Source organism: Larus michahellis, unplaced genomic scaffold (genome assembly GCF_964199755.1).
Source record: "Larus michahellis unplaced genomic scaffold, bLarMic1.1 SCAFFOLD_69, whole genome shotgun sequence".
In the NCBI taxonomy this organism is placed as follows: Eukaryota; Metazoa; Chordata; class Aves; order Charadriiformes; family Laridae; genus Larus; species Larus michahellis.
The window spans coordinates 14,725-26,385 of NW_027436445.1; positions in this window are offsets into that span (position 1 = coordinate 14,725).

An 11,661-nucleotide genomic window follows, 5' to 3' on the forward strand; every position below is an offset into this window, starting at 1 on the left:
AGGCAGCAGGAAACCCTGTAGCCCTCAGGTGTGTGGGGCTACGCAAGCGGTTCCCAAAGAGCTTTAGAACAAGGCATAGTTTTCCCTGCTGGCTCTTTGGGCATGGGACCAATCTCCAGACATATGGCCATTTTTGTGCCTGGCGCGGCGCCAAGTGGGAAAGGGTGGTTTTGAGGCTGAAGGCAGCAGGAAAGCCTGCAGCCCGCAGGTGTGTGGGGCTATGCAAGCGGTTCCCAAAGAGCTTTAGAAGAAGGCATAGTTTTCCCTGCTGGCTCTTTGGGCATGGGACCAATCTCCAGACATATGGCCATTTTTGTGCCTGGCGCGGCGCCAAGTGGGAAAGGGTGGTTTTGAGGCTGAAGGCAGCAGGAAAGCCTGCAGCCCCCAGGTGTGTGGGGCTACGCAAGCGGTTCCCAAAGAGATTTAGAAGAAGGCATAGTTTTCCCTGCTGGCTCTTTGGGCGTGGGACCAATCTCCAGACATATGGCCATTTTTGTGCCTGGCGTGGCGCCAAGTGGGAAAGGGTGGTTTTGAGGCTGAAGGCAGCAGGAAAGCCTGCAGCCCGCAGGTGTGTGGGGCTACGCAAGCGGTTCCCAAAGACCTTTAGAACAAGGCATAGTTTTCCCTGCTGGCTCTTTGGGCGTGGGACCAATATCCAGACATATGGCCATTTTTGTGCCTGGCGCGGCACCAAGTGGGAAAGGGTGGTTTTGAGGCTGAAGGCCCCAGGAAAGCCTGCAGCCCGCAGGTGTGTGGGGCCACGCAAGCGGTTCCCAAAGAGCTTTAGAAGAAGGCATAGTTTTCCCTGCTGGCTCTTTGGGCGTGGGACCAATCTCCAGCCATATGGCCATTTTTGTGCCTGGCGTGGTGCCAAGTGGGAAAGGGTGGTTTTGAGGCTGAAGGCCCCAGGAAAGCCTGCAGCCCGCAGGTGTGTGTGGCTACGCAAGCGGTTCCCAAAGAGCTTTAGAACAAGGCATAGTTTTCCCTGCTGGGTCTTTGGGCATGGAACCAATCTCCAGACATAGGGCCATTTTTGTGCCTGGCGCGGCGCCAAGTGGGAATGCGTGGTTTTTAGCCTGAAGGCCCCAGGAATGCCTGCAGCCCCCAGGTCTGTGGGGCCACAAAAGCGGTTGCCAAAGAGCTTTACAACAAGGCATAGTTTTCCCTGCTGGCTCTTTGGGCATGGGACCAATCTCCAGACATATGGCCATTTTTGTGCCTGGCGCGGCGCCAAGTGGGAAAGGGTGGTTTTGAGGCTGAAGGCAGCAGGAAAGCCTGCAGCCCTCAGGTCTGTGGGGCTACGCAAGCGGTTCCCAAAGAGCTTTAGAAGAAGGCATAGTTTTCCCTGCTGGCTCTTTGGGCATGGGACCAATCCCCAGACATATGGCCATTGTGGTGCCTGGCACGGCGCCAAGTGGGAAAGGGTGGTTTTGAGGCTGAAGGCAGCAGGAACGCCTGCAGCCCCCAGGTGTGTGGGGCTACGCAATCGGTTCGCAAAGAGCTTTAGAAGAAGGCATAGTTTTCCCTGCTGGCTCTTTGGGCATGGGACCAATCTCCAGACATATGGCCAGTTTTGTGCCTGGCGCCGCGCCAAGTGGGAAAGGGTGGTTTTGAGGCTGAAGGCAGCAGGAAAGCCTGCAGCCCCCAGGTGTGTGGGGCTACGCAAGCGGTTCCCAAAGAGCTTTAGAACAAGGCATAGTTTTCCCTCCTGGCTCTTTGGGCGTGGGACCAATCTCCAGACATATGGCCATTTTTGTGCCTGGCGTGGCGCCAAGTGGGAAAGGGTGGTTTTGAGGCTGAAGGCAGCAGTAAAGCCTGCAGCCCGCAGGTGTGTGGGGCTACGCAAGCGGTTCCCAAAGACCTTTAGAACAAGGCATAATTTTCCCTGCTGGCTCTTTGGGCGTGGGACCAATCTGCAGACATAGGGCCATTTTTGTGCCTGGCGCGGCGCCAAGTGGGAAAGGGTGGTTTTGAGGCTGAAGGCAGCAGGAAAGCCTGCAGCCCGCAGGTGTGTGGGGCTACGCAAGCGGTTCCCAAAGAGCTTTAGAAGAAGGCATAGTTTTCCCTGCTGGCTCTTTGGGCGTGGGACCAATCTCCAGACATATGGCCATTTTTGTGCCTGGCGCGGTGCCAAGTGGGAAAGGGTGGTTTTGAGGCTGAAGGCAGCAGGAAAGCCTGCAGCCCCCAGGTGTGTGGGGCTACGCAAGCGGTTCCCAAAGAGCTTTAGAACAAGGCATAGTTTTCCCTGCTGGCTCTTTGGGCATGGGACCCATCTCCAGACATATGGCCATTTTTGTGCCTGGCGCGGCGCCAAGTGGGAAAGGGTGGTTTTGAGGCTGAAGGCAGCAGGAAAGCCTGCAGCCCGCAGGTGTGTGGGGCTACGCAAGCGGTTCCCAAAGAGCTTTAGAACAAGGCATAGTTTTCCCTGCTGGCTCTTTGGGCGTGGTACCATTCTCCAGACATATGGCCATTTTTGTGCCTGGCGCGGCACCAAGTGGGAAAGGGTGGTTTTGAGGCTGAAGGCAGCAGGAAAGCCTGCAGCCCCCAGGTGTGTGGGGCCACTCAAGCGGTTCCCAAAGAGCTTTAGAACAAGGCATAGTTTTCCCTGCTGGCTCTTTGGGCGTGGGACCAGTCTCCAGACATATGGCCATTTTTGAGCCTGGCGCGGCGCCAAGTGGGAATGCGTGGTTTTTAGCCTGAAGGCCCCAGGAATGCCTGCAGCCCCCAGGTCTGTGGGGCTACGCAAGCGGTTCCCAAAGAGCTTTACAACAAGGCATAGTTTTCCCTGCTGGCTCTTTGGGCATGGGACCAATCTCCAGCCATATGGCCATTTTTGTGCCTGGCGAGGCGCCAAGTGGGAAAGGGTGGTTTTGAGGCTGAAGGCAGCAGGAACGCCTGCAGCCCCCAGCTGGGTGGGGCTACGCAAGCGGTTCCCAAAGAGCTTTAGAACAAGGCATAGTTTTCCCTGGTGGCTCTTTGGGCATGGGACCAATCTCCAGACATATGGCCATTTTTGTGCCTGGCGCCGCGCCAAGTGGGAAAGGGTGGTTTTGAGGCTGAAGGCAGCAGGAAAGCCTGCAGCCCGCAGGTGTGTGGGGCTACGCAAGCGGTTCCCAAAGAGCTTCAGAAGAAGGCATAATTTTCCCTGCTGGCTCTTTGGGCGTGGGACCAATCTCCAGACATATGGCCATTTTTGTGCCTGGCGCCGCGCCAAGTGGGAAAGGGTGGTTTTGAGGCTGAAGGCAGCAGGAAAGCCTGCAGCCCGCAGGTGTGTGGGGCTACGCAAGCGGTTCCCAAAGAGCTTTAGAACAAGGCATATTTTTCCCTGCTGGCTCTTTGGGCATGGGACAAGTCTGCAGACATATGTTCATTTTTGTGCCTGGCGGTACGCCAAGTGGGAAAGGGTGGTTTTGAGGCTGAAGGCCCAGGAAAGCCTGCAGCCCGCAGGTGTGTGGGGCTACGCAAGCGGTTCCCAAAGAGCTTTAGAACAAGGCATAGTTTTCCCTGCTGGCTCTTTGGGCGTGGGACCAGTCTCCAGACATATGGCCATTTTAGTTCCTGGCGCGGTGCCAAGTGGGAAAGGGTGGTTTTGAGGCTGAAGGCAGCAGGAAAGCCTGCAGCCCGCAGGAGTGTGGGGCTACACAAGCGGTTCCCAAAGAGCTTTAGAACAAGGCATAGTTTTCCCTGCTGGCTCTTTGGGCATGGGACCAATCTCCAGACATATGGCCATTTTTGTGCCTGGCGCGGCGCCAAGTGGGAAAGGGTGGTTTTGAGGCTGAAGGCAGCAGGAAAGCCTGCAGCCCGCAGGTGTGTGGGGCTACGCAAGCGGTTCCCAAAGAGCTTCAGAAGAAGGCATAGTTTTCCCTGCTGGCTCTTTGGGCGTGGGACCAATCTCCAGACATATGGCCATTTTTGTGCCTGGCGCCGCGCCAAGTGGGAAAGGGTGGTTTTGAGGCTGAAGGCAGCAGGAAAGCCTGCAGCCCGCAGGTGTGTGGAGCTACGCAAGCGGTTCCCAAAGAGCTTTAGAACAAGGCATATTTTTCCCTGCTGGCTCTTTGGGCATGGGACAAGTCTGCAGACATATGTTCATTTTTGTGCCTGGCGGTGCGCCAAGTGGGAAAGGGTGGTTTTGAGGCTGAAGGCCCAGGAAAGCCTGCAGCCCGCAGGTGTGTGGGGCTACGCAAGCGGTTCCCAAAGAGCTTTAGAACAAGGCATAGTTTTCCCTGCTGGCTCTTTGGGCGTGGGACCAATCTCCAGCCATATGGCCATTTTAGTTCCTGGCGCGGTGCCAAGTGGGAAAGGGTGGTTTTGAGGCTGAAGGCAGCAGGAAAGCCTGCAGCCCGCAGGAGTGTGGGGCTACGCAAGCGGTTCCCAAAGAGCTTTAGAAGAAGGCATAGTTTTCCCTGCTGGCTCTTTGGGCGTGGGACCAGTCTCCAGACATATGGCCATTTTTGAGCCTGGCGCGGCGCCAAGTGGGAATGCGTGGTTTTTAGCCTGAAGGCCCCAGGAATGCCTGCAGCCCCCAGGTCTGTGGGGCTACGCAAGCGGTTCCCAAAGAGCTTTACAACAAGGCATAGTTTTCCCTGCTGGCTCTTTGGGCATGGGACCAATCTCCAGCCATATGGCCATTTTTGTGCCTGGCGAGGCGCCAAGTGGGAAAGGGTGGTTTTGAGGCTGAAGGCAGCAGGAACGCCTGCAGCCCCCAGCTGGGTGGGGCTACGCAAGCGGTTCCCAAAGAGCTTTAGAACAAGGCATAGTTTTCCCTGGTGGCTCTTTGGGCATGGGACCAATCTCCAGACATATGGCCATTTTTGTGCCTGGCGCCGCGCCAAGTGGGAAAGGGTGGTTTTGAGGCTGAAGGCAGCAGGAAAGCCTGCAGCCCGCAGGTGTGTGGGGCTACGCAAGCGGTTCCCAAAGAGCTTCAGAAGAAGGCATAATTTTCCCTGCTGGCTCTTTGGGCGTGGGACCAATCTCCAGACATATGGCCATTTTTGTGCCTGGCGCCGCGCCAAGTGGGAAAGGGTGGTTTTGAGGCTGAAGGCAGCAGGAAAGCCTGCAGCCCGCAGGTGTGTGGGGCTACGCAAGCGGTTCCCAAAGAGCTTTAGAACAAGGCATATTTTTCCCTGCTGGCTCTTTGGGCATGGGACAAGTCTGCAGACATATGTTCATTTTTGTGCCTGGCGGTACGCCAAGTGGGAAAGGGTGGTTTTGAGGCTGAAGGCCCAGGAAAGCCTGCAGCCCGCAGGTGTGTGGGGCTACGCAAGCGGTTCCCAAAGAGCTTTAGAACAAGGCATAGTTTTCCCTGCTGGCTCTTTGGGCGTGGGACCAGTCTCCAGACATATGGCCATTTTAGTTCCTGGCGCGGTGCCAAGTGGGAAAGGGTGGTTTTGAGGCTGAAGGCAGCAGGAAAGCCTGCAGCCCGCAGGAGTGTGGGGCTACACAAGCGGTTCCCAAAGAGCTTTAGAACAAGGCATAGTTTTCCCTGCTGGCTCTTTGGGCATGGGACCAATCTCCAGACATATGGCCATTTTTGTGCCTGGCGCGGCGCCAAGTGGGAAAGGGTGGTTTTGAGGCTGAAGGCAGCAGGAAAGCCTGCAGCCCGCAGGTGTGTGGGGCTACGCAAGCGGTTCCCAAAGAGCTTCAGAAGAAGGCATAGTTTTCCCTGCTGGCTCTTTGGGCGTGGGACCAATCTCCAGACATATGGCCATTTTTGTGCCTGGCGCCGCGCCAAGTGGGAAAGGGTGGTTTTGAGGCTGAAGGCAGCAGGAAAGCCTGCAGCCCGCAGGTGTGTGGAGCTACGCAAGCGGTTCCCAAAGAGCTTTAGAACAAGGCATATTTTTCCCTGCTGGCTCTTTGGGCATGGGACAAGTCTGCAGACATATGTTCATTTTTGTGCCTGGCGGTGCGCCAAGTGGGAAAGGGTGGTTTTGAGGCTGAAGGCCCAGGAAAGCCTGCAGCCCGCAGGTGTGTGGGGCTACGCAAGCGGTTCCCAAAGAGCTTTAGAACAAGGCATAGTTTTCCCTGCTGGCTCTTTGGGCGTGGGACCAATCTCCAGCCATATGGCCATTTTAGTTCCTGGCGCGGTGCCAAGTGGGAAAGGGTGGTTTTGAGGCTGAAGGCAGCAGGAAAGCCTGCAGCCCGCAGGAGTGTGGGGCTACGCAAGCGGTTCCCAAAGAGCTTTAGAAGAAGGCATAGTTTTCCCTGCTGGCTCTTTGGGCGTGGGACCAATCTCCAGACATAGGGCCATTTTTGTGCCTGGCGCGGCGCCAAGTGGGAAAGGGTGGTTTTGAGGCTGAAGGCAGCAGGAAAGCCTGCAGCCCCCAGGTGTGTGGGGCTACGCAAGCGGTTCCCAAAGAGCTTTAGAAGAAGGCATAGTTTTCCCTGCTGGCTCTTTGGGCGTGGGACCAATCTCCAGACATAGGGCCATTTTTGTGCCTGGCGCGGCGCCAAGTGGGAAAGGGTGGTTTTGAGGCTGAAGGCAGCAGGAAAGCCTGCAGCCCTCAGGTCTGTGGGGCTACGCAAGCAGTTCCCAAAGAGCTTTAGAACAAGGCATAGTTTTCCCTGCTGGCTCTTTGGGCATGGGACCAATCTCCAGCCATATGGCCATTTTTGTTCCTGGCGCTGAGCCAAGTGGGAAAGGGTGGTTTTGAGGCTGAAGGCCCCAGGAAAGCCTGCAGCCCCCAGGTGTGTGGGGCTACGCAAGCGGTTCCCAAAGAGCTTTAGAACAAGGCATAGTTTTCCCTGCTGGCTCTTTGGGCGTGGGACCAATCTCCAGCCATATGGCCATTTTTGTGCCTGGCGCGGCGCCAAGTGGGAAAGGGTGGTTTTTAGCCTGAAGGCCCCAGGAATGCCTGCAGCCCCCAGGTCTGTGGGGCCACACAAGCGGTTGCCAAAGAGCTTTACAACAAGGCATAGTTTTCCCTCCTGGCTCTTTGGGCGTGGGACCAATCTCCAGACATATGGCCATTTTTGTGCCTGGCGCTGCGCCAAGTGGGAAAGGGTGGTTTTGAGGCTGAAGGCAGCAGGAAACCCTGTAGCCCTCAGGTGTGTGGGGCTACGCAAGCGGTTCCCAAAGAGCTTTAGAACAAGGCATAGTTTTCCCTGCTGGCTCTTTGGGCATGGGACCAATCTCCAGACATATGGCCATTTTTGTGCCTGGCGCGGCGCCAAGTGGGAAAGGGTGGTTTTGAGGCTGAAGGCAGCAGGAACGCCTGCAGCCCGCAGGTGTGTGGGGCTACGCAAGCGGTTCCCAAAGAGCTTTAGAACAAGGCATAGTTTTCCCTGCTGGCTCTTTGGGCATGGGACCAATCTCCAGACATATGGCCATTTTTGTGCCTGGCGCGGCGCCAAGTGGGAAAGGGTGGTTTTGAGGCTGAAGGCAGCAGGAAAGCCTGCAGCCCCCAGGTGTGTGGGGCTACGCAAGCGGTTCCCAAAGAGATTTAGAAGAAGGCATAGTTTTCCCTGCTGGCTCTTTGGGCGTGGGACCAATCTCCAGACATATGGCCATTTTTGTGCCTGGCGTGGCGCCAAGTGGGAAAGGGTGGTTTTGAGGCTGAAGGCAGCAGGAAAGCCTGCAGCCCGCAGGTGTGTGGGGCTACGCAAGCGGTTCCCAAAGACCTTTAGAACAAGGCATAGTTTTCCCTGCTGGCTCTTTGGGCGTGGGACCAATATCCAGACATATGGCCATTTTTGTGCCTGGCGCGGCACCAAGTGGGAAAGGGTGGTTTTGAGGCTGAAGGCCCCAGGAAAGCCTGCAGCCCGCAGGTGTGTGGGGCCACGCAAGCGGTTCCCAAAGAGCTTTAGAAGAAGGCATAGTTTTCCCTGCTGGCTCTTTGGGCGTGGGACCAATCTCCAGCCATATTGCCATTTTTGTGCCTGGCGCGGCACCAAGTGGGAAAGGGTGGTTTTGAGGCTGAAGGCAGCAGGAAAGCCTGCAGCCCGCAGGTGTGTGGGGCTACGCAAGCGGTTCCCAAAGACCTTTAGAACAAGGCATAGTTTTCCCTGCTGGCTCTTTGGGCGTGGGACCAATATCCAGACATATGGCCATTTTTGTGCCTGGCGCGGCACCAAGTGGGAAAGGGTGGTTTTGAGGCTGAAGGCCCCAGGAAAGCCTGCAGCCCGCAGGTGTGTGGGGCCACGCAAGCGGTTCCCAAAGAGCTTTAGAAGAAGGCATAGTTTTCCCTGCTGGCTCTTTGGGCGTGGGACCAATCTCCAGCCATATTGCCATTTTTGTGCCTGGCGTGGTGCCAAGTGGGAAAGGGTGGTTTTGAGGCTGAAGGCAGCAGGAAAGCCTGCAGCCCTCAGGTCTGTGGGGCTACGCAAGCGGTTCCCAAAGAGCTTTAGAAGAAGGCATAGTTTTCCCTGCTGGCTCTTTGGGCATGGGACCAATCCCCAGACATATGGCCATTGTGGTGCCTGGCACGGCGCCAAGTGGGAAAGGGTGGTTTTGAGGCTGAAGGCAGCAGGAACGCCTGCAGCCCCCAGGTGTGTGGGGCTACGCAAGCGGTTCCCAAAGAGCTTTAGAACAAGGCATAGTTTTCCCTGCTGGCTCTTTGGGCATGGGACCAATCTCCAGACATATGGCCAGTTTTGTGCCTGGCGCCGCGCCAAGTGGGAAAGGGTGGTTTTGAGGCTGAAGGCAGCAGGAAAGCCTGCAGCCCCCAGGTCTGTGGGGCTACGCAAGCGTTTCCCAAAGAGCTTTAGAACAAGGCATAGTTTTCCCTCCTGGCTCTTTGGGCGTGGGACCAATCTCCAGACATATGGCCATTTTTGTGCCTGGCGTGGCGCCAAGTGGGAAAGGGTGGTTTTGAGGCTGAAGGCAGCAGTAAAGCCTGCAGCCCGCAGGTGTGTGGGGCTACGCAAGCGGTTCCCAAAGACCTTTAGAACAAGGCATAATTTTCCCTGCTGGCTCTTTGGGCGTGGGACCAATCTGCAGACATAGGGCCATTTTTGTGCCTGGCGCGGCGCCAAGTGGGAAAGGGTGGTTTTGAGGCTGAAGGCAGCAGGAAAGCCTGCAGCCCGCAGGTGTGTGGGGCTACGCAAGCGGTTCCCAAAGAGCTTTCGAAGAAGGCATAGTTTTCCCTGATGGCTCTTTGGGCGTGGGACCAATCTCCAGACATATGGCCATTTTTGTGCCTGGCGCGGCGCCAAGTGGGAAAGGGTGGTTTTGAGGCTGAAGGCAGCAGGAAAGCCTGCAGCCCCCAGGTGTGTGGGGCTACGCAAGCGGTTCCCAAAGAGCTTTAGAACAAGGCATAGTTTTCCCTGCTGGCTCTTTGGGCATGGGACCCATCTCCAGACATATGGCCATTTTTGTGCCTGGCGCGGCGCCAAGTGGGAAAGGGTGGTTTTGAGGCTGAAGGCAGCAGGAAAGCCTGCAGCCCGCAGGTGTGTGGGGCTACGCAAGCGGTTCCCAAAGAGCTTTAGAACAAGGCATAGTTTTCCCTGCTGGCTCTTTGGGCGTGGGACCAATCTCCAGACATATGGCCATTTTTGTGCCTGGCGCGGCACCAAGTGGGAAAGGGTGGTTTTGAGGCTGAAGGCAGCAGGAAAGCCTGCAGCCCCCAGGTGTGTGGGGCCACTCAAGCGGTTCCCAAAGAGCTTTAGAACAAGGCATAGTTTTCCCTGCTGGCTCTTTGGGCGTGGGACCAGTCTCCAGACATATGGCCATTTTTGTGCCTGGCGCGGCGCCAAGTGGGAATGCGTGGTTTTTAGCCTGAAGGCCCCAGGAATGCCTGCAGCCCGCAGGTGTGTGGGGCTACGCAAGCGGTTCCCAAAGAGCTTTAGAACAAGGCATATTTTTCCCTGCTGGCTCTTTGGGCATGGGACAAGTCTGCAGACATATGTTCATTTTTGTGCCTGGCGGTGCGCCAAGTGGGAAAGGGTGGTTTTGAGGCTGAAGGCCCAGGAAAGCCTGCAGCCCGCAGGTGTGTGGGGCTACGCAAGCGGTTCCCAAAGAGCTTTAGAACAAGGCATAGTTTTCCCTGCTGGCTCTTTGGGCGTGGGACCAATCTCCAGACATATGGCCATTTTAGTTCCTGGCGCGGTGCCAAGTGGGAAAGAGTGGTTTTGAGGCTGAAGGCAGCAGGAAAGCCTGCAGCCCGCAGGAGTGTGGGGCTACACAAGCGGTTCCCAAAGAGCTTTAGAACAAGGCATAGTTTTCCCTGCTGGCTCTTTGGGCATGGGACCAATCTCCAGACATATGGCCAGTTTTGTGCCTGGCGCGGCGCCAAGTGGGAAAGGGTGGTTTTGAGGCTGAAGGCAGCAGGAAAGCCTGCAGCCCGCAGGTGTGTGGGGCTACGCAAGCGGTTCCCAAAGAGCTTTAGAACAAGGCATATTTTTCCCTGCTGGCTCTTTGGGCATGGGACAAGTCTGCAGACATATGTTCATTTTTGTGCCTGGCGCCGCGCCAAGTGGGAAAGGGTGGTTTTGAGGCTGAAGGCAGCAGGAAAGCCTGCAGCCCCCAGGTGTGTGGGGCTACGCAAGCGGTTCCCAAAGAGCTTTAGAACAAGGCATATTTTTCCCTGCTGGCTCTTTGGCCATGGGACAAGTCTGCAGACATATGTTCATTTTTGTGCCTGGCACTGCGCCAAGTGGGAAAGGGTGGTTTTGAGGCTGAAGGCCCCAGGAAAGCCTGCATCCCGCAGGTGTGTGGGGCTACGCAAGCGGTTCCCAAAGAGCTTTAGAAGAAGGCATAGTTTTCCCTGCTGGCTCTTTGGGCATGGGACCAATCTGCAGACATAGGGCCATTTTTGTGCCTGGCGCGGTGCCAAGTGGGAAAGGGTGGTTTTGAGGCTGAAGGCAGCAGGAAAGCCTGCAGTCCTCAGGTCTGTGGGGCTACGCAAGCGGTTGCCAAAGAGCTTTAGAAGAAGGCATAGTTTTCCCTGGTGGCTCTTTGGGCGTGGGACCAATCTCCAGACTTATGGCCATTTTTGTGCCTGGCGTGGTGCCAAGTGGGAAAGGGTGGTTTTGAGGCTGAAGGCCCCAGGAAAGCCTGCAGCCCTCAGGTCTGTGGGGCTACGCAAGCGGTTCCCAAAGAGCTTTAGAACAAGGCATAGTTTTCCCTGCCGGGTCTTTGGGCATGGGACCAATCTCCAGACATATGGCCATTTTTGTGCCTGGCGTGGCGCCAAGTTGGAAAGGGTGGTTTTGAGGCTGAAGGCAGCAGGAAAGCCTGCAGCCCCCAGGTCTGTGGGGCTAAGCAAGCGGTTCCCAAAGAGCTTTAGAACAAGGCATAGTTTTCCCTGCTGGCTCTTTGGGCATGGGACAAGTCTGCAGACATATGTTCATTTTTGTGCCTGGCGCGGCGCCAAGTGGGAAAGGGTGGTTTTGAGGCTGAAGGCAGCAGGAAAGCCTGCAGCCCGCAGGTGTGTGGGGCTACACAAGCGGTTGCTAAAGAGCTTTAGAAGAAGGCATAGTTTTCCCTGCTGGCTCTTTGGGCGTGGGACCAATCCCCAGACTTATGGCCATTTTTGTGCCTGGCGCGGTGCCAAGTGGGAAAGGGTGGTTTTGAGGCTGAAGGCAGCAGGAAAGCCTGCAGCCCCCAGGTGTGTGGGGCTACGCAAGCGGTTCCCAAAGAGCTTTAGAACAAGGCATAGTTTTCCCTGCTGGCTCTTTGGGCGTGGGACCAATCTCCAGACGTATGGCCATTTTTGTGCCTGGCGC